At 36.8% G+C, this 21,736-nt stretch overlaps 1 long non-coding RNA gene across 1 annotated transcript in view; it reads left to right on the forward strand.

Moving 5' to 3' along the window:
* Window positions 1–21,736, forward strand: part of LOC113055516 (uncharacterized) — a 36,723-nt gene that overhangs the window by 6,331 nt on the left and 8,656 nt on the right. Inside the window, exon 3 of the long non-coding RNA XR_003277537.1 lies at window positions 19,905–19,992. This is a non-coding gene — a long non-coding RNA (uncharacterized LOC113055516). The remainder of the gene's footprint in view (window positions 1–19,904; window positions 19,993–21,736) is intronic.

The following is a 21,736-nucleotide window of genomic DNA, read 5'->3' on the forward strand; positions in this document are numbered from 1 at the left end:
AGTTGTTTTTATCTTACAAGTTTGCTGGATTGACAGACAAGTGCTCGACTGGGTCCCTCAGAATCCCTGTTCACCAACAGAGGGAGAAAGTGAGCAACAGTAACTGATGCTGAAGTCAAGGCTGGCATTGGCTGGTTTCTGAATTGGCTTCTGGGGTTTCAGTGTTAGAGATTCTTCTGAGTCATCTTTTAATTGTTTAATCATGCAGCCACAGCTCAATGTGGCGCATTTCTCTTTCAAACCTTGCTTTGTGTAACAACTATTCAAAATGTCTCAGACTTCAGGCTGCATTTGTTTTTATTTTTATTTTTTTACTATGATTTTATTATTATTATTTAAAGTGAAAGTGAAGTGGCATTCAGCCAAGTATGGTGGCCCATACTCAGAATTTGTGCTCTGCATTTAACCCATCCGAAATGCACACACACAGAGCAGTGGGCAACCATTTATGCTGCGGCGCCCGGGGAGCAGTTGGGGGTTCGATGCCTCGCTTAAGTCGTGGTATTGAAGGTGGAGAGAGAGCTGTTCATGCACTACCCCCACCCACAATTCCATCCGGCCCAAGACTAGAACTCACAACCCTTCGATTGGGAGTCCAACCCTCTAACCATTAGGCCACGACTTCCCACAGATTTTTTTAAAGCAGAATTTAGCTAGAATCATTTGTGTTGGTATTCTGTATAACCCATTAAATGATAACGATTGAAAGACTTTTGAAAATTTTACAAATTATTTAGCAATATAAAAATTATTATTGGTGGTACAATTAATTTTTATGTATTTTTGAAGGATGCATCTTATGCTCACCGGGGCTACATTTATTTTAACAAAAATACAGTAAAACAGTAATATTGTATTTTTAAAATGTAATTTATTCCGGTTGCTTTATTTTACAGTACGTGTACTTACATGTACTTCTAGTGTACTTACAGTTTATTTATCTAAGAAAGTTCTGGTAACACAAGGTAACTACATGAGGTAGGTTTAGGTTTAGGGGTAGGTTCAGGGTTAGTACCTAGTTATTACATAGTTATTGTAATTACTATAATAAGTACATAGTATGTACATGAGGAACAGGACTGTAAAATAAAGTGCTACCTTTATTCCTGTGATGCAAAAGCTGAATTTTCAGCATCATTACTCCAGTCTTCAGTGTCACATGATCCTTCAGAAATCATTCTAATATGCTGATTTGCTGCTCAAGAAATATTTGCAGCATTGAAAAAAAGTTGAGCTGCTTAGTCTTTTTTGTGAAACCATGGTGCATTTTTCCTTTGATTAATAGAAATTTCAGCATGACAAAAAAAACTGCATTTCTAGAAATCCTTTGTAATTAATGTCTTCACTGTTTAATGCATTCTTGCTGAATAAAAACATAAAATTTTTAATAATAATAATAAAAAAAAAATCATACTGACACTTAATTATAAGCCCTATATAATAAGTAATCCATGTGAACATAAATGGGACATGCATGGTGCTGTTAGAATGACCTGACTAATGTCATTAAATTATAATTAGTAGAAAAAAAATACTTTTCTGCATCCATGCAGTCATGTTTAGACTAAATGCATTTTAATTCTTATAATTGTTCTCTCATCAGGCCTTTTAAATACCGTAGATGGCTCAGACTCAGTGTCTGGACCCAGTACACACTTGTTGCTGGTTCTGTCCAGTTCTGTACTCCATTGGTCCTGATTTACTGAGCCTTGGCCCTCGTGCAATCCCACACTCACAAAAGAGGTGTGATCTGTTATCCCCACAGACGCCACCAATGATACTGGAGCAACGAGAGCAAGACTGCATGGAGCCAAGGAGATGAGGTTTGGACGGCAGACAACCTACATAACACTATTTTTTTCACAGCTGTTGTGCTCGTACTGTCTCTTTCCCTTTAAACAAATCAGCAGCATTGGAACCACAATCAGCAGAGGCGGATTGGTCTCGATAGGTCCCGAATTCTGTATCAGTTTGGATTTGGGAAGACTTTATCTCATTTGTAAATGCTAAACTTGCCTGTAGTGCAATTTAATAGCCAGTTAATGACCAGTTGCACTCATAAAAAATTGTATTTGATGATTTTGGGTCTTTTTTCCAGACCAGTTCTGCAACATGTCCACACTAGACGTGTATATGAATAAACAGGCAGTCAGAGATGCTGTCATACGACCAAGCAATTATAGACATGTGCCACCAGTGAATGAATCCATTCTTGTGGCACAAGCACTGCCGAAGTTTGGATAGGCTCTTCACAGTATGCGCTGAACATGCAAGTGCATAACAGTCATTGCACAAAAAGACTGCAGTGCTTTCAGTGCCCAGCAACCTTTGCATGACTCCTGCATAGCGTTTGCTCTTCCTCCGTCTGAAATCAGTGTGTGTGTGTGGGTGTGTGTGGGTGTTTCATATTTATTTATTTGAAATGTTTGGTTGCTGTGAGAATAAGGATTGGTTTGTGCCATCCACAATGTATTTTTATTAAAAAGATTAATCATGTATGATTTATTTATAATTTCTATTCATGCATTAATAATGTTTGTTGTTGTGCAATTGCATTGTTCTATTTATTTGTTTGTTTGTTCATTCATTTGTTCATTGCGTTGGTTTAGTGCATGGTGATCATTAATGTGAACCTTATAATCCATATCTGATGTCTCATGTCACTGATGTCATCAGTTAACCATTCTATTTTCTACAATTACATTTTTCTCCATTAGTTTATTTATTTTTAAATGGAAGCTTCAAGTTTAAAATTGAAATGGACATGGAAAGAGTTATGGGGTCTGTTGTGTTTTATTGTTCACTTTGGAAAGATCCAGGAAATGACATCAGTATCTGTGGCCCATCTGCTGAGGCTTGTGTGGAGTTCAAGAGAGGACGTCGGGCCCAAATTAAAATCAGATCTAAGGGTGTTGATCAGATCTGCTTTCCTTGACAGGAATACATATATTGTTGTCTTTTCGGACCAAAGCAAGCTGGCTAGAATTAGGCCATTGGTGTTGAAGTTAGTCAGAAGTGAGCAGAGAGGTGCAGAGGTTAGGCAACAGAAGGTGGTTGATCTGATCATTCCTGTCTGCGATGAATTAAATCCAGAATGAATGACTCCTGGGAAAGGGGAAGAATGGGGCTTAGTCATGAAAAGGCGTTCCTGAGCAGTCCCGCCCTCCATGGTAACATGGATTGGCACATATATCTGATCACAATGGCATTCCCAACCCAAACAGATTTTATACAGCTTGTGCTTGCAGAGCCATTGCCAAGGAAACGGCTTTCCAATGGCATGTTAATGGTGGTGCGCCGAACCCCTTTAACATTTACACAGAGCGTTGGGTACCATAAACATTTCCCCTTCGTGTTGTGTTGACTGTGAGTTATGGCAGTATTATGGTTACAGATCTTTTCCGGTCTCCTACCATCACACCTGCTGTCTCAAGGATTAGACTGGATTTAAAAAAGCAATTTAGCCAATGAAAATAACTGTCAGAGAACATTTCGATTACCATTTAGTCAGTGAGTCAGTAAGTCAACGGCATTAGAAGTGTTGCAAGATGATTTCAATCTTATTACTAATCATTTCACTCATTATGCAGCTCTCTGGAATACTTGATTCTGATTGGTCAATCTTAGCACTCTACACTGTAAAAAGTATTATTATTATTATTAAAATACCCTTTCAGTCCTAACTTCAAAATTGTATGTTTCATTTCTGAGTTAAAATCGTTTCTGCATCAATGCACAGTCAAATATTTTTCGTAAAGTGTCTTGTATCACTCCATGCCCCTTTTCTTCTCAAATATTAGAGTAACTTTTATCTATAATTAATGTGCTATATTTATTTATTTGCCAATTAATTACAACTCTCTCACTCTCTGTATGTGTGTGTGTTTGCTCCTAGCATCGATCCTGGCAACTTTTCCCCTTGGAAATCCTGATTCCCGATGAGCACAGCATAGGTGACATTTGAGATAAAGTGCTTACAGGCTCCTATCTCTCAGATCACAACAGATTAAGTTTGTTCTCCTTTCCCCTCTGCCTTCAAACATAAAAGCAGATCGTCAGTCAATACTGCACACATATTGAACAGACTGTTTGTATTGAATTTTCTGAATCATTACTCCAGTCTTTCTTTCTTTCTTTCTTTCTTTCTTTACCATCCTAAACCCAAATGAAATAGATATTGCATTAGTGGGGTCGCTTTAACCCACGGAGTTGTAAAAAAACCCGCGACAACAATGAACAAGTTGCCCAATTACAAGGGAAAACTGTGGACTTGCAACACTTGTGCAGCACACTGTCATATGAAAGTGAACATGGAGGCAGGGGCACTGTAATTGAAGGGGGGGGGGGGGGGTGTTAGGATGATTCCAAGGGCCTGACAAGGGACAGGGGGCCTAAAAAAATTTTTTTTTATTGGAATTGAAAAGATCAGATTCCACGTGGTTTGTGCTGCTCACACTGTCATGACAAAAACAGATCTGAGTCACATGTGAGCAAAAAATAAATAAATACAAAATTCATATTTGGGCCTAACAAACACCTGGTAGAATGAAACTTGATTTTTGAACAGCGGTAAACTCCAGCAAGCCCTTTTATGAAAAACCATTTACTTTTATACTTACATATCAAGTATAATAATAATAGCAACACTGAATCATCTTGGAGAGAGTTAAATCGTCTTGACTGTTGTAACCGAACGTGACACACAGTTTGAATGCTGAATGGAGGATGATAAAAAATTTATGGTGCTTTATAATGTTTTTGTGCCTACCGTGGGATTTAACAATAACATAGAATAGTATACTCACAATATCAGATTTGGATCGGTATTATCTGACCGATACCTGATCTGGCAGAAAATGGAAGTATCGGATCCGATACCGATACTTCCGATTCTGAGTATCAAATCGGTGCATCCCTAATCTAAAGAACCTTTTGTGGAATGGAAAGTCTCTATGGATGTTTAAGGTTCCTCAAAGAGCCATCAATACCAGTAAAGAATCTTTGTTTTTAACAGTGATCAATAAGGGTTTTTCAATGGCAGATTATTTAGTTTTTTAGTACTTTACTGCTAAATATGCATAAACATAAGATATACAAGGACTTTCTGTTTTTTTTTTTTTTTTTTAACCTGTAGCATTAGTATATGTGCGAATGCTTGTGAGAGTGAAATGGAGATAACAAAAGAGGTGGATGTGACCTCTAAACTCGGGTTAGGGCATCCAGGGGTCAGTAGTCCTAGAGAGATTGTAGGAGATGAGCAGTGAACTGGGTTATTCAGTAACTCTCTCTCTCTCACAGCAGGGTTTCGGACCAGCGCAGAATTAAATCAACACATAGAAATATACTCCTGTTTCTAGGAAGATCTTATTCCTTAAAGCCACTTTCACAATAGTCCATTCACATAATTTGGTTTTGTTCTTTTTATCGATCTTCTTCCTTTGAAACGCTCATCCTCTCTTTCACACTTACTTTTTTTACACACTTACTAGTCGTGTTTTCTCATTATCTGTTTATGTGTGCTCTGTCCTGTCAGGATGTATTCTGTATTGACTTTCTGGTTAAGGTGGAAATCAGGAGGACGGGTGATGTTGAGTAAATGTTAGTCCACAGTCAGGCTCAGTGTCAGGGTCAGGGATAGCAGTGTTTAAGCAGAGCCGTCCGCACACATTCACAGCCTCGCTGGACCTGTTACCAAAGACCACACTCTCAAACGCTGGAATGCTAATGGTGTAAAATGATAACTAGAATCTGACAGTGGTGTATGAGCATTGCAATGATCTGCGAGGACATGTAGATATTAAGTATTGTGTATAAATGTTTTGTTTTTTATGGCTGAACAGTATTTTAATGCAGATTAACATTTCATTTGCTCTTTAATTTGCTTTGGAGACTCAGTGAACTATGTTTTATTGAAGTATGTACATCATCTCTTTTACAATTTCAGCTTTAAATAGAGGCAAATAAATTGATTGTTAACATGCAGTAAGAATATAGAGCTGTGGAATAAATGCTAATAGTATAGATCAGATAATTTAGTCATGGAAGAAAATGAAAAGATTTTGAGTTCATATTGAGATTTTTGTCTTTCGAATGTAAGGACAATGTTTTCTCCACTTGATCTCAGATTTAATCTCATTGCTGTCTAGTAGAAACAAATATAAAGAAACAGGATAATTTCTTTTAATAATGAAATATTAATGAATTATACATAGCCTACACTACTACTATTCAAAAGTTTGAGGTCGGTCAAATTTGTTCTTTTTTTGATAATTGCTCACCAAGGCTGCATTTATTTGATCACAAATACAGTAAAAAAAAAGTGAATTATTATTACAATATAATATATATATATTTTCAAATCTATTTAAAAAATGTAAATAGATCGCAAATCATTTGAATCAGTTCGGGAGTTCGGAGCGGGATCGCGATTCATTTGAGTCAGTTTGGGGATCGCAAATCATTTGAATCAGGTCGGGAGTTCGTGGGTTCGCGAATCATTTCAGTCAGTTCGGGAGTTCAAAGCGGGTTCGCGAATCATAGCTGTATATGGATAGGTATTTTTTACTAATTTAGTAGCTAAATTTAGTTGCTCTGAGTCAGTTTGGGGATCGCGAATCATTTGAGTCATTTCGGGCGTTCGTAGCGGGATCGCGAATCATTTGAGTCAGTTTGGTGATCGCGAATCATTTGAGTCAGTTCGGGAGTTCGTAGCGGGTTCGCGCTACGAACTCATTTGAGTCAGTGTGTGGATCGCGCATCATTTGAATCAGTTTGGGAGTTCGGAGCGGGATCGCGAATCATTTGAGTCAGTTCGGGTGTTCAAAGCGGGTTCGCGAATCATTTGAGTCAGTTTGGGGATCGCGAATCATTTGAATCAGTTCGGGAGTTCATAGCGGGATCATGAAACATTTGAGTCAGTTTGGGAACTCAGAGAGGGTTCGCGAATCATTTGAGTCAATTCGGGATTTCCAAGCGTGTTTAGCTAGGATATGTGAACTCCTAATTTTTGTTTTACTGATGTTCCTTTTAACAGTATTAAGTATATTCAAAAACTAAACAAATCGTGCCTAAAAAGTGCATGCATCTAGGCTAATGTAAATTTACATGATGAAGTCATATAGTGCCTGTGGCGCGTGTGCATTTTGAGTGCGTTCTTTCACTTCATTATTCTGTGTATTCAAATAAATTTATGAATGCATGTGAATGATCACAAAATTCAAGATATGGGGGTTAGAAAATGTATATATTTATATCATTGTAGTCAATCAATATCACACAAAGAGTGCCCTTTCAGTTTTTCTCCAAAAATCAGCATGATTAAAATGTGATATATGTATAATAAATGTGAAGTTACTATAAACAATAATTTAATTACAAATACAAAATGTTGCAGAATAATGTAATATATGAATGAATAATAGCCTAAAGAACCTTTGTGCCAAAAGCAATCTTTTTGTCATTATAGAAAAGTTACTATTTACTATATCCCTATAGTACTAAATATAAATGTAATTCTGACTGACCTGCTCTCTTACTGGCGAACATGTCTGTGCCCAGGCCTTTTCTCATTTTTAATGGTTCCGTCTCTGCTCCTCCTTTGCATTTACGGCTCCATTTTTTTGCACGATTTTCTAAGATAAAGCCTACCTCTGGATATTGCCAATTAGGCAGTACTTCGCTGATGTTTGGTCATGTAGTAGTGTCATTTTCACTCCGCGATCGCCTGATTCGTAGATTCATAAAACCGTCAATTAATTTGCAGTTGCATAACAGCCTATTGCACGTCAGCCTGATCGACTGCACAGCGGCAGCCGGCAGGCCAAAATGACCGTCAGGCCACCAGGAAATGTCCTAGTGCTACCGATGGCCAGTCCGCCCCTGACTGTAGGTCAGTTCCTATACTGACAGGTTGGTAGGTAAAACACATTTAAAGGGAGTTTTGACCCAGACTGCATTACACATGGGTTACATTTAGCCCTTGATCAGCATGTAATATGAAGTCTGGTTCCTCAAACAAATCCAGTTGAGAACTGCTGCTGTAATTTCTTGAGCTGGTTCGATGTGTTGAGACTCGGAGTGTGACCTGCAGTTTTTGGGGGTTTTTAGGGCCTCTGTAGATGCTGGTTGGGTGGTTGATGGGGGTGTTGCATTAGTCCCTCAAATGAACAGCTGAGTTATCTTATTTAGTCTGTATAAAAGCCGTCCAACTGTCATAACAAAGAAGCAGGACAGCAGGGCCCCTCGACAGACAATGGGGAGTCAGTGGCTCCAAAACGCATCCCTAACACAGAGCTCCCCAAAAAAGAGACAGCAGTAGAATGGGATTGTGGGACGCCTATAACAAAAAGCTGAAATCCTACTTAATTGAGGGCATCAGTCAGTGCTCTCACACTACATTTTGCATACCGGGTGCTGTGTAGAAGTTACTTTTGCATGTGTAATAAAATAGATTTAGAAACACCACAGATGATTGTGGATGTTCATATTTTATAAATATTGTATTTGTTTTATTACTTCAGGTGAAATCAAAGACTTTGTCTTTGAGATGATCCAGCAACCAAAGTCTATGTGAGTGAATCATTGCTGGGTGTGACAAAATTTACTACCGTGTTTTAATTAAACAAACTGCTGTTTAAAGTAGTCATCATAAAGTATTTGCTTACTGCAAACACACTGACGACCAACAAAGTAGCTTCAATTGCAAACATTTTACAACCCAAGAGCTTTAATCTCTGTATTACACGTTCTACTGAATTTAATTTCAATCAATGAATCTTTTCCGCTCATGTTGAAGGCCAAAAATAGACTAACATATTGCTCCATGTTTGGCTTTTTGAATGCATTTGTGACATGACTTTAAAAATATACAAAAAAAAACGAAAAAATAAGATCAAAATATCTTTAAAATTCAACAAAATTTATTATTTTATGCCATAAGAAAATATGACATGAAGAATAAACTAAATTTATAACAAAAATATTTTTATCATTTATTTTTTTATTTACATTTTTGTATATTTAAATTTTATTAATTTATTATTTGTATTAATTAATAAGCCAAGTCAGAAGAGTCCATTCCCAGGCCTCAATTATATTCTTATCTCTAGATATGGTTCAACTCCTTCCTTCAATGTAAGTCTGTGGGATTTATTTATTGATTTTTTTTAAATCGGCTGATGCATTTAGCAAGTGACTGTCTTTACAAATGGATCATTGAATCGCTGACTCAGATAAGTTGTTCAAAAACAGATTCATTCATTAGTGAAATGCTGCAGTGTTTCTCTGAAATACACAATTGTTTTGATCCAATTTTGTTTGGAACTATACAGAACAAAATTATAATTCAATCAGGACCACTTCCGTCAAGTATATTTAATGACAATTATAATTGCATACAGTTAGTGTTGGCGGTATGGTTATGTTCTTGGCAACACTCCACACACCTGTCCATGCAGCCATGCTTGGACAGAGAGGGGAGAGCAGCAAGACAAACCCCCCTGGGGTACAGGACAGAACCATTATAAGCATACATAATTACAATTCACAATTACATGAGTTGTAAACAAAATGTCATAGAGACTGCTTCCAATGAAGACACTGTAAAGAAAGAACAAGTTAGATCAGATTACAGGTTCAGTTGGTGGAGTTGGGGTTTGAGGAGGGAGTTAATTGCAAGCAGCAATGCGATGGAGAGACACTGAATAATGGGAATTTAAATAGACCGCAGGAGATAGGTGTCAAGACTGGATTGGTACACGTCAGGAACAGCTGACTGTCAGCTGACGCAAGCATGACTAAAATGACCTGACTCAACTAACGCGATGCTCTATATGCAACACTTTTGTTTTTGCCCCTATTTTTCATGAGCAGAACTCAAAGATCTAAGACTTTTTCTGTCTACACAAAATGCCTATTTATTGTGGCCAGCCCAAGGCACACCTGTGCAGTAATCATGCTGTCTAATCAGCATCTTGATGTGTCACACCTGTGAGGTGGATGGATTATCTCGGCAAAGGAGAAGTGCTCACTAACACAGATTTAGACAGATTTGTTAACAATATTTGAGAGAACTAGGCTTTGTGTACATAGAAAAAGTCTTAGATCTTAAAGTTCTGCTCATGAAAAATGGGGCCAAAAACAAAAGTGTTGCATTTGAAATTTTGTTCAGTGTATTTCCATTGCCAATAATGTCTAAAATGTAACTCACTCAGTTGTAACTTTTATTTTTATTTTTTATTAACAGTTAAAATCACATTCGTAATCGAGATTGCATTCACTTGCTACTATTCAGGAAAACATCACTCTTGCTCTTGAGATATCACTAAACTACCCAGAGAGCACAGGTACGTCTGCAAAATGTCTGTTAAAGATCGCTTCATGAAAGCATCTGCGGTGTACAAACATCTGATTCAGACGTCAATTTTACATTCATTCTAAATCATAAATATCTTCAGGACATCTTGTAAATGTGTATTTGACATCTGATAAGAAATGTCCTATAGACATATTGCAGATGAGCAAACACTAAAAATACATCTTGCAGATGTCAAATAGACATCTCTGTGATGTACGTTTGCTATCAGGGTATATCACATCTTATAACAAAAACAAAACTTTTTGGACTCTCCAGATGTTTTTTTTTTTTTTTGTTGCAAGTGAGTGATATTCTTGATAATGTCTACTCACACTTCATTAAAACAACAATTAACATTATCATAGATAACAAATATTACACATGCCTAGTGGGCGGAGTTTAATACTTAGCTTTAGCAAGCACTGCTACTTATTGAACTATTTAAATCAATAGTGTGGTAATCTTAGCTGAACTTGCCTTACTTTCACAATGAAAAAATCAACTCCTGAGACACATCTAAACTTTTCCCTGTGTTGCCATCGATTGACAAGAGGTTCTGGATGGGAGCTTTATAGAAATGTGTAACATAGAACAATAATGCTCTTCAGACTGGATGTCAGCAAAGTGCTGTCAAGCAGATGCTCACACACATTGTCAAATGAATGATTAAGACAAGCTTTGCTCTGAGACTGGGTTTTATTCAGTGTTTGTGATGTCGTGAGGGCCAGAGGTGGTTTTCTACCCTCCCCCAGGTCTCTGTTCCCCTCATATTCAATGCCATCAGCCTCACAGTATCATTCACTTCATGTTCACTAATTAACACGTTCATGACCTATGTTTCCTGGTTCCCAACTCTCCTGTACACAGTGTAAAAATTTTCTAAAAGCATGTTACTTGGTTAATTTCACTGTATAAGTCACCATATGGATATTGTGAAAATCTATATTAGACTTAACAAAATACATGTAACTCTACTGTGCATTTAGATGGAAGTAAAATTAGTCACCTTATAATTTATGATAATAAACACTACTGCAGATGCTCCTAAGAAGTCCCTGCTTGACACATCATTTGCTTGTATTATATTTCAATATTTCAGTATTTATTTATTTATTTATTTCATATCAAAGATTCTCAAAGAGACTTACTGATTTCTTATTTGTATTTATGAATGCAATACTTGCAGTGAATTTCTGGCACAGCTTGCAGTTTTCCTGTAAATTTAAACTGTGCAGGTTTCATATGCTCAGCTTGTACAGTAATTTAGACGTAGCTTTGGTCACTATGTGTAAGCAAGTCCATTTTGAATTATGACATGATAAAGAGAGTTATTGTTACTTCTGTAAACATAATATAAGCTCTCTGAAAAGCAAGAACATCCATTAATTACACACTGAGCTTAGAGCGATCAGGGAGGGAACAGGTGCTGATTGTGTCTGAGCGAGCGCTCCGTGCCCGCAACACCCCCTATTATATCCCCTTACCCAATGATCCAAGAAACACACAAGCGTATTTCTGAGAGAACAGGCCCCAGCTGCGTGTCACACCTCATAACGCCTGAATGCTGCAGCTAGGAAGTTTTAGGATGGTCGGCATCAGCGGAGAGCGTTTCTAGGAATGCAAGATATTTTATCAGGGTTGCTGTAATGGACTATTTGAAGTGTATGATTCAGCATTAGCTTATGAGTCATGTGACAAGAATCCAAGTTAATGAGATCAATCAATCTATCAGGATTATCTCTGGTCTTCACATGAAAAGAACGTCTCATAAATGAGAGAATTTATGAAATAAGTGCTTCAGCTGAACCATGTTTGTAGCAAGAACCCGAATGTCTCAATGGAGGAATAGCTATTGTGCTAGTATAAGAATGTAACAATTAAACTGGGATTAGTTTGCTTGAACCATGCTTAAAAGACCATGCTGATCCTCAAAGATTTATGCTGATTATTAGTGCTAGATTGGTAATTGTCTAGATCAGGGGTGTCAAACTAAATTCTGGAGCACTGTAGAGTTTAGATTCAACTATAATTAAACACACCTGATCCAGCTGAAGTCCTTCAGGGTTATCTGAAAACGACATGATATGTGTGTTGGACCAAAACTCTCCAGAGGTGTTTCTCAATGTCAAGGAAGGATCCTCGGAAGCCAGTATTTTGTGGATGCTACGTCATCGACATCCATCGAAGGACTGTTCCAATGTCGAGGATCCTCGGTATTTCAACCAAGGACTGAGTCCTTCGTTCGAAAAATATGCCATACACAGGAAAGGATGCATATGTGTATCCTTCGTGCTCTTCGTGCTCTCAAATCACCCACAATGCTATGCGCGCAGCTTTGCTATCTTGTTAAAAAATTCAAGTCGGAGTGTTAACGGTTTTTATTTACATTACCAAACATTTGTTATAACTGTAGTAAATATAAGTAAAGTTTAACGTTTAAATGCCAGCACAAATTACTTCCATATTGATATTGTAAATTATACAAATACAAATGGTTAACCAAACCGGACCTGTCATTTAACAATTGTTAACATGGTTGCGTCATCGGCATTTCTTTTATAAATAACTAGTTAAGTTTTCCAAAGTAATTTAACGATACCATCCACAGCGTTATTCAAACGGACCTTTTCACTGACGTAATGACGCAATTACGTGCACTTGCTAGCCTGTTCCATTTACCTGTTCTCTGAATGCTAAAGAGGAGTCTCGCCTAGCCTCTGAAGGAAGTGAAGCTTGGTGAAGAAGCCTGGTGTGGACATTTTGTTTGGAGTGCTAAATAGCATGTATTAATAGATATTAGTGAGTACTGTGAAATAATTTTTTTTTTTTAAATAAATCTGCACATGGTCACTAAGTTTCCTCCATGTGTTTTTTTTTTTTTTTGTATTATAATTTATTTATTGACTAGTCTAAAACTGCGGTATGAACCAGACTTTATGCTACAAGTCAAAGTGTGGCTACGCAAGAATACCAGCATCCCATAATGGGGACCAGCATCCGAAACACAACATATGCTGGTTATGTATGCTCTGAAAAGCATCTGGGCTTCATTATGCTCGTGCTTTTTTTTTTTTTTTTTTTTTAACCACAGGTTTTGAACTGAATAACCCCTTCAGTTCACCTCACTGCAACTGAATGAGATTTACTGCCATTTTCACACACGTGTAGACATACCATAACACAAATTTGGGAATTTGATGAATGGCATTTGCTATTAGTAAACAAGCAGTTTTTACAGCATACTACCAACGATTTATATACTGTATTTTAATATATATTTTCAAAAAATGTATTTCAAAATATACCAAATTGGACAAAAAGATATCGCTTATTAAAATGTATTTACACAAATATAACAGAACTGTCAAACATTTTATTCATTTGCTGGCCTGCAGATGACTGTCTGTCTACAAAAGGCTGAATTGAATTTTTTTTTTTTTTAATAATTCATCCATAGAGTTTATCTATGAGCAATATCGATTGTTTGTAAGAATTGTTTTTTTTTTTTTTTGTAGTACAGCTGTGGTGTTGTTGAAACTGTTGAAACTCACATGAAAAGTATCTGACATCTTATAGTTATTTTCCAGTTATATTAGGAATATTCAAGGCTGTCCACCCCATTTGTTCATGCAATATATAATCATTTAGCAGGTGCTTTTATCTACAGTAGCAACCTAGGCTTTAATTGGCACTTGCAACCCATTTCACTTCCATAATGTAACACATTTACAAATTAAATCAGATATTCAATAAGAGAAGAAGCAGGTCTTGATTTTATCCATCAGGAATTCATCAACTTGTGAAATGCCAGGGAGGCTGCGGATGTGGAGGCTGAAGGTCAGCTTCTACCAATGTATCCCAATAGTAATTTATTACATTTTGGTATTACATTCAGATTAATCATGCATAATAAGACCTAAAACATTGTACCTGAGAGTATATGGTCAGTTTTGATTTCATGTAGTCTTTAAGCATTTTCCTCAAGGGCACAATGGTGGCCCGTTGTTGCTCAAATCGGCTACCTTCTGGTTACCAGCATGGGCTAGAGCCATTAGACCAGAGCACGCTTGTTTCCAGCAGCCCACAATAGCTTGATCACAGTCCCTGATACATTAGTTCATAGCTCTGGAATTCCCAGTGGAATTGGAGTCCTGTGGAAATGTGACACAACCCAGCACTTCCATTCCCTATTAAAATGCAGCCATGGGACGTGGGTTCAATGCAATTCTTGTGAGTCAACAATGAGGTTAGAAATACCACCAGGCTTCTGAAACCATATGCACTGCTGTCCCCAAAATAGGTTAGCAGAGGCCTTTTAACAGACCCCATCAGGGGAGGTGGGAGACCTTCATTCACAGGAAAGATTAAGATACCATCAGAAAGGGGTGCCAAGGGGGATCAGAGAGGAATGGGCCGAGGGATGAGCTCACCGACGGTGAGGCTGTGTGTCTTTGCTCTCGGCCAGATCAGACCCTCTGAAGTGCCATGGAGAGACTTGATTGACATGGATGCAAGCCATGAATGGTTATTTGTGTAGCATAACTAGTTTTTCCTTTTTATTTTTCTGAGAGCTCCTGTTGTCTGTTTATGGGAATTTTGCAGAGATACTGTTCTCTTTTATTAATTGTTGGATTCAGTAATTAATTGATTCATATAGATTGTGAATAGTACACAGAACTGTTTGATAATTGTTTTTTGTTAGATCCAGTTACCCAGCCAACAGAGAACATTCTCAGAATTTGACTGATGTTCTGGCAAGGTTCTCTCAAAGTCATAAACAAACGTTCTCCTAGTAACATTAATAGAATGTTTGTCAAACGTTTCCAGGTCTTCAATAATATTTATAAAATGTTAGCACAAAAATCTTTATTTATACATTATTAATGGAGCATTTTTTCTGAAACGTTTCAGTTGAATGTTCATCTAACATTTTTAAATGTTACTACTTGTTTCAAAATGTTCAGAGAATATTCAAAAGTAACATTCCCATAATGTTTGCAAAATTATAAAATTTGTTAGCTGGGTAATACTAGTATATTTTAAAGGTGTAAGTTCTGCAACAAACTCTAAATAATGACTGTTTCCAAACTGGTTTCCATCTGCCATTGTTGGATTAAAATGTTGGAGCCCTTGCTGGACAGTGCAGTAACTACATTAAATAGTCAAAAATAAATTTCTCTCCATTGCCAGCCGTTTAAAATTATGCATGTTTCTGACAATATCAATATTTTTGCAAGCTACATATAAATCATTATTATTTTATTAAATTAATGTTAATTTGTAAATTATAATGTAAATTAACACATTAATGCATGTAATGCAGCTTTTCAGTTAATAATTGTTAAATATTTTATTCAACTGACAGCAGTAAATATAATTTCAGTTCCATTTTGACAAGGCTTTTAAAATAAAGTTTCATTATTTTTATTATAGTGATATTAGTCACAGAACATTTTAATCTAATTAAGGGATTCATGCATCAACCAAGCAAAATAAATGGGAATGCTTACTGATAGGTATGTTAAAACTCTTTGGTTTGCATAGAGTCACACCTTAAATGGCATTGGTTAAACTAGAAGTCCACATAAGAATGGAAGAAGGTTTACCTCTGCAGTTTGGAAATGTAATCACATGAAATTTAATATTTATTGCAATTAAAATTTGTTTATATCTGGCATGTGACATTTCTTGATAAATTAAATTAAAATTAAATTTATGCATTTAGCAGACGCTTTTATCCAAAGGGACTTACAGTGCATTCAGGCTATCAATTTTTACCTATCATGAGTTGATACTTGTTGTACATTCTGTTTGTCCTGTGCAATAAAATTTACATTAAGACCAAAAATATAATCAATTACTCTGTGAAGAATAGATGAAAAAGCTTCACAAATATTCCTTGCAATCGGCAACCTGGGTTTCTGCAGGCCACGCCTTAAAGAAATTCCATTGGCCGTTAATAGATTTTTTCTCAATCTACACTTTCCTTTGGCTCCAGCATGAAATCCGTTTCCAACAACAGTGCTTAATCTAGTTCTCCAAGATCTCCCGTGATTGAATTATAGCGGGAACAAAATGAAGACAACAAGCTGTCTTAAAGCCAATGGAGTCCAGTGACAAAAGCCTTGTCATGCTCTGGTGGGGTCTTGCCTCTAATCCAGAGGGTTTTAGATGCAGCAGACACTGGCTTGTTGTTCTTTGGCGGGGATGGCTAGGCGCTAAGTAACTAGCAGAGCTACTGGCGACAGTTCCGTCCAGGAGAGATGGCCTGCTAATCCTAATCATGCCCGAGAATGCCGTCTGGGTCACATGACCTTTCACTAGCTGTAATAGAAGGGGTCATAATTGGGATTTATCGCCACAGAGGCAGCCCGCAGGAGAGGTGCCAGTCAAAGGGTTCTGGATCCTGGATGTCTGACGGGTATAGTGGAGAAGAATGAGTCATCTGAACGCTTATAGACACGGAAGCCACACGGGGAAGGCCACATTGAGCACGTAGAAACATCAGACACTAATTCAATTGAACCTTTCTACGCAGACCCTGAGGGGACATGGTGATGGAAAAAAACAAATGAGATGGGATGAAAAATTATTAATGATTTTGTTATCTTTTGCAAAACTTTTGTGTTCCCCTGAAACTTTGTGCTCGCTTGAGGAACTTTGGTGATGGAATAGTTTAAAAATTTTGTGCGAGAGAGAACGCAAATATTTTGCCAAACACAAAGTTTCTCAGTGGATCAGAATACTTTTGTGATAGCATACAAATGGTTTGCGAAGTTTTCTCTTTTTTTTCAGGGCAACTAAGTACTTTTGCCAGAAAATGCAAAAGTTTTGCAAGAGAATGCAAAAACTTTCCACAATACTTTTGAGAGAGAACTCAAATGTTCTGCAGCTTAATTCAATCGTTTTACTAGAAAATGCTAGGTTTCTCGAAGAAACAGTTTGTTAGACAATGTAAATGTTTTGCCAGCAAACACAAAGTTTCTCAGGGGAACAAAGTACTTTTGCTAAAGAATGCTAATGTTTTGTGAGAATATGCAAAGTTTCTCTTGGGAGCACAATACTTCTGCAAGAAAATGCTAATGTTTTGCGAGAGTACGAGACAACTTTTTTTTGAGAGAATGCACTACTTTTGCACTAAACTGCAAATGTTTTGCTAGCAAAGTTTTGCAAAAACTCTGGGAAACACAATACTTCTGCAAGAGAATGGAAAAGTTTTGCAAGAAAATGCTAATGCTTTACCAAAAAAGACTAAGTTTCTCAAAGGGACACAATACTTCTGCAATAGAATGCAAATGTTTTGCAAGATAATACAAAGTTTCTCTGGGGAACATAATGCTGTTGCAAGAGAATGTAAATGGTTTTTGAGGGCATGCAATATTTTTGCACTAGAACACAAATGTTTTGCCATCAAATGCTAATTTTCTCAGGGAAACAAAGTACTTTTGCTAAAAAATGCAAATGCTTTATAGGAGTATACAAAGTTTATCTTGGGAACAGGATAGAATGCAAATGCTTTGCGAGAGAACACAACTTTTCTTTTTTTAATACTTTTATCCAAAAATGCAAATGTTTTGCAAGAGAATATAAACTTTCTCTGAGGAATGCAATACTTTCGCAAGAGAATGCAACCTTTCTCAGGTTTACCGCAATACTTTTGTGAGAGAATGCGCCAATGTTTTGTGATAGAAAACAAAACTTATGATAGGTTCTCTGAAAGCAGAAAAGCATTGAAATATATATATTTTTCCCATTTAATATTTTTTCTATCATATTTTTTCCATACCTTTCTGAGTGTTTGAATGAACTTTAGCTGCTTTATTATAGTGTTTACGGACTGTTAATTTATGTATGTAAGTACCACAAAGCAGGAATACAAAATTGCTAAATACTTCCTATACCTACATATAGTCCGACTCGCTGTGCAATTGTTTTATGTTGTCTTATGGGAACATATGTTCTAGGTCTTTCTTTGCTGTGTTTTGTTTGGGACATGCATTGTGTTTTGACATCAACATGTACAAACTTTAGTGGAAACATGAGTGCAGATTTTGCTCCCCAAATCCCATTTCTACTTTTCTTGGTTAACATGAGGACTCTCTTAAAGTGTAGGCAGAAGTACAGGGTTTTGGTTGAGATTAGCTGGAGGGTCCTCTTCAACAAGAAGGCCTTTTCTGTCTCTGGTGTAAGTCTATTCAGGGTGTCCTAATCCTGTTAACAAGATCCCTGACTGTGGGTGTCTGGGAAGTTGGATCAATATCAAATTCTCTCTTTTCACTGTTCTGCTCAGGCAAGTGATAGGCCAGCTTAAGAGGGTCTGGCAGGAGAACATGTCGGTCCGTGACTTTGCTGTACCAACAGAGATTGAAACGGCTTTCCACACTGCCAGAGTTACTATTTTACAAGCTAGAGATTTAGAAATGAGCTTTTCATCTATTTTTTCCCCTACTGTTTATAGGACAAGAGATTTAAACAACTATCTTAAAAGTACTTGACAGTAGCAGGTATCGTCTGTGGTCCCAATTATCAGAGTCCACGCTCAGGTGAACAATGGTCCTCCTCATCAGACATGAAATATGCTCTCAATTTATCACAGGGGTACATTACCTGATCTGGGGTGTTTTCTCATCTTTGTATCTACTGCTGGGGCTGGATAACCCAAAGGCCTTGATGTATCATTGCCCTGTTGGATGTCTGCTGACTAATGTACCAGTAAAAAAAATAAGTAAGAGGGGGTGGTACAAGTCAAGTGGAACTTAATTACCTCTGACAAGAGTTTTCAAGGAGGAAAAAAAAAGGATACCAGATCACACATGTGGGGATCATGTGACAGCAATGACCAGCACTCTAAAAGTAGATTATTTATATCCAACAGTTTTAGAGAACATGATGAATCGCACAATACTGGAAATCTAATTTCTTTTCCGATCTATACCACCCAGCAATCCGCCTCCAGAAAAACATGTTTGTGTGTGACCGAGGCAAAATGACACGTGCTGAGAAAAAGTCGGTCTCAGGGGCCTTCGACATAGCGAGCGTCCCATGTTTCTCCTGGGGGTCCGAGTGCTGTGTGCATCTGGAAGAGATATTTGGCTGAAGCTTGGCCCAGAAGGCTTTCACAATGTGCCTTCCCGTCTCTGAAACACATCAGAGTTGAGATACATGTCAGGAAGACGAAATGCAGCGTTATTGTCGGAGAGGAACAAGAGGGTTTGTTGAACGAAATCGCACGATACAATTAAACCAATTCTGACGAATAACAAACATAAAACACACTGCTTGTTTTACCTCTCTACATTTCATTAGAAACATTCGCCATGCTCTATCCAGCTAATGTAATAAAAATCATTATTTATATTTACAAAAATAATTCTGGATATCCAAGATGTTTATTTCGGGATTTGGTGAAGCATGGTTTCAGCTGCGGTTCAACAAGCCCTCGATGAACTCTTGCACTTTGACTGCTAATCTCAAATCACTCTCACACAGGAGCTTTTGGCTGTGCTAATTGTTTTGCTTATTTTTATCTGTCTTCCCTTTTTCCTTCCAGCGCCAAGCAGAGGAGCAGCCAACAAGAAGCAGGTCCAACAACATGCCTCTCAGCACGAGCGGGAAGTCTAATTTTCACATCTGCTCAAGTGAGAGGCTTAAATCAACAATCACTTAAGATAACAAGACTATATAAATTACAATGGCAATGAATTTAACGAGCAGAGCTCTTAAACATCCAATATTGTGAGCGTTTGAAGGTCCCTGCAGAGTTGAGCAACTGTGGTGCGTAACCAATGACTCAAAGAAGTGGCAGAAGTTCAGGTCTCTGTTCCACAAAAAGCTTAAACGAATTCTGTATTCCTGGGAACTAGTGATGATGGCACATCCTAGAAGATATTTATCTTCATTTATGAACATTGCACACGTTGTTCTGTTAATTATCAATATTGATGGCCAGGAGATAAGGTAATGAGTAAATACTATGTGTTATTATTTCCATGGGAAGCATCACTTTCACTATAGACTTACAAATGATTTTCACTTAGTAGGCAATAAAACAGGTGGAAAATCTCACACACATAGACATTCACAGATTTTTGGGCTTTGTAAGATTTTTTTAATGTTTCTAAAAAAGTATCTTATGCTCACCATGGCTGCATTTATTTGATTAAAAAAACAAAACAAAAACAAACAAAAAAACAGAAATATTGTGAAATTTTACAAAAATTTCAAATAACTTAATTTTTATATATTTTAAAAATGAAATGTATTACTGTGATGTCAAAGCTGGATTATCAGCATCATTACTCTAGTCTTCAGTGTCACATGATCTTCAGAAATCATAAATGTACTGCTCAAGAAACATTTCTTATTATTATCCATGTCGAAAACAGCTTAATGTTTTTGTCAATTTTCAATTTATTTATTTAATTACTAGGATTCCTTGATACATAAAACGTTCAAAACACAACATTTATTTGAAATGGAAATCTTCCGTAACATCATGAATGTCTTTATTGTCGTTTTCGATCAGCTAATACACCCTTGCAACATGCTCACAACCTCATGCAAGAACTTCTGCACATGCAATACAAATTTTTAAGAAAGTGTACCCTACCCTAAAAAGGTTGCTGTACAAGAAAATAAGGTAAAACTAAAAATACTGCATGTGGAAGTGTGGCACTACTGTATATAGTGTTAAAACAATATTTAGCAGATGAGCATTTGTAAGTCTGTTACAAATGCTTTGACATCTAGTGTCACTGATGCAGGAAGTAAAGAGTATTTGGTTCATATGTTAGATCATTAGAGGAATGATTAGGCCTATTTGTTCTCTCCCAGAGGACTGTTTTCTTTTTTTAATACTGTATGACAGGGACCGTTTGCCTAGAGTGGCATCTGCTGGGAAAATATGGATGTGTATTAAATTATAAGAACAGTTCAGAATGAAATTCGCTACACTTCTCTACTTTTGCTCTCAAACTTCATTTGACTAATTATATACAGTTTATATTCAGTTTACTCAGTATAGTATATTCAAATTCACAAATGATTATTTCAGAAAAAAACGTAAAATATTTAAGATATTAAATCTATTCTTAAAATAACTTAAATGCAGTATGATCCACACAGAAAGTGTGTGTTTGCTTGCAAAAGGTGAGTAAATTATTTTTTTTATCTTTGGATGAACTATTTTAATAAGTTTTAAAGACTTTTGTTTCCTCATGCAAAGAGGTTCCTGTTAGGGATCATGTTAAGTTTGTAGCAGGTTTAGGCAAGTCAAATCAAAATATTTATATAGCATTTCGTACAATACAATATGTTTCAAAGCAGCTTCATATTAATAAACAGGAAAATAACTGTTAATGTTGTAAAATTAATCAATTATGG

The sequence above is a fragment of the Carassius auratus genome, chromosome 36 (genome assembly GCF_003368295.1).
Source record: "Carassius auratus strain Wakin chromosome 36, ASM336829v1, whole genome shotgun sequence".
NCBI lineage: Eukaryota > Metazoa > Chordata > Actinopteri > Cypriniformes > Cyprinidae > Carassius > Carassius auratus.